At 55.6% G+C, this 1,827-nt stretch overlaps 1 pseudogene; it reads left to right on the top strand.

Moving 5' to 3' along the window:
* LOC102480697 (hexokinase-1-like) overlaps nt 1–1,827 on the top strand; it is a 26,550-nt pseudogene that overhangs the window by 23,824 nt on the left and 899 nt on the right.

The raw sequence follows: 1,827 nt of genomic DNA, 5'->3' as shown, positions 1-1,827 counted from the left end.
ACTGGTGAAATAGCATTTTATGACTTTTGACTAAAACATTGCTGATTTTCTTCTAGGCTTTGTTTTCCGGTTTTAAGGATTTTTGTCCTATCTTGAGCTGTCTATAGGTTCATGTACCTACTATTTGAACAGAATCCTAACCTGTTTCCTGGTGGTGTTTTAAGCAAAGTTCCTTAGCATTTCTATGATTTATTAAAGTTAAAATTGCTTTTCTTGACATTAAAAAATATATTAAAAATACCCATTTAAGGACCATAGTAAGCTTTATAGCATCAGCTAAGTGCTACCTTATAGTGCATTCATTCTACTCAGAGTTTCACGCCTAAAGTCAGACATGTATTCGAGACCAGCAGTTAGCGTAATGGCTGCACGCGCCCTATAGCAAAAAAAAAAAACTCATGAAAATATGTGTAATGGAAAAACTGTTCATACATTTCAAAAAGTCTTTGTACCAAAATAAATCCATACTTGAACTGTAAAAAAATAAATTAAATTAAAAAATAAATCTTTAAAAAAAGCAAAGGAAGAGATACGATTTGATAGGTAGATACTACTTGCTAGGTACTACCCAGTTTATGGATGAAAAAACTGAGTCCAGGAAAGCTTACGCAGCTGCCCCCACTTCACCGCCCACACTCTCCCCACAACGTGAATGGGGGCTCTGCAAGGCTCCCCTGGGACAGGTAAGGCATTCCCCATGCCGGGGACCAGAAGCCACCCCAGAAACCAGCCTGGAGCACCGGAAGTTTTAGATGGGCCCAGAGCAGAATCCGCATCTCCGTGTCCCGCGCTGAAGCCGCAATCAGACCCAGGCGGCCGCGCACCCGAAACTGAACTGGGCGCTCTGAAGCCACGTGGCTCGGTTCCGCGCCCTCGGAAGCCCCAAGGGGCAGCTCAGGTGGTTTAAGAAGTGTGTTAAGCACGGAGAGACCCTGGCATGAACCCAGTGCTGTGAAGTTGGAAATCTCGTCCGGATTGAAACATAAAAACAAGGCAGAACTTCAAGGATCCGGTTAGCGCTCCGGAGTCAGGGGAAAGCCACGCCCCTTCCCACTCCTGGTTTTGGGAGAACCGGGGGAACGCGGCTCTTCGGTGTCTGGTCTCCAAACACCGCCCGCACTGCTGGGGCCAACACCACGCGCGAGGAGGGGAAGGGGAGGTGCGGGCTGCCGGCGCGGCGATGCCTGAGGCCGCGCGGCTCTGAAATCCGAAAGGCGCAGGGCGGGCGAGGGAGCCCGGACTCGCCACTCTCCAGGGCTGGGACCCCGCCGCGCGCTGTTCCCTGCGCGGCGCACAGGAGTCCCCACCAGGAAGAACACGCCGCCCGTCTCATTGTCTCAGGCCAGTCGTAAAATGGGGCTTCTCTCCTTTTCCAACCACTCCTTCCCCCCAGAACCCAAAGGATGGGGGGCTGGACAGGGCTGCCTAGGCCCCTCGGTTCTGTTCTTTGTGTGTGGATTCCCAAAACACAGGACCGGTCCCAGGCCCCGCGCTAGACGCCCGGCCCTAGCCCCTCCTGCAGCCGCCCCGCGGTGGCCTCGCCGCGCCAGAGCGCGCCACCCCCAGACGAGGCGTGGCGACGCGCCTCCGGGCCCTCTGCAGCCGCGCCCCCGCGCGCAGGCCTCTCGGGTCGCCTCTTCTGTATCCCGACCAAGGCCAGGAGGCTTTGGGGGCCAGCCTCGGAGAGGCGCAAGGCCTCGGGTACTCACGTTTCCTGTCGTTCCCCGAATGCGCGCTGCCCGGGCCACTGGTCCTTGGGAGCAGGGGGCGCGCCGAGAGCCGCCGTTCAGGGAAGTGGCCGGCGGGCGGGCCGCCGAAAGGCCCCCC

Source organism: Tupaia chinensis, unplaced genomic scaffold (genome assembly GCF_000334495.1).
Source record: "Tupaia chinensis unplaced genomic scaffold, TupChi_1.0 Scaffold000283_1, whole genome shotgun sequence".
NCBI lineage: Eukaryota > Metazoa > Chordata > Mammalia > Scandentia > Tupaiidae > Tupaia > Tupaia belangeri.
This window is presented reverse-complemented; position numbering and strand designations above follow the sequence as displayed.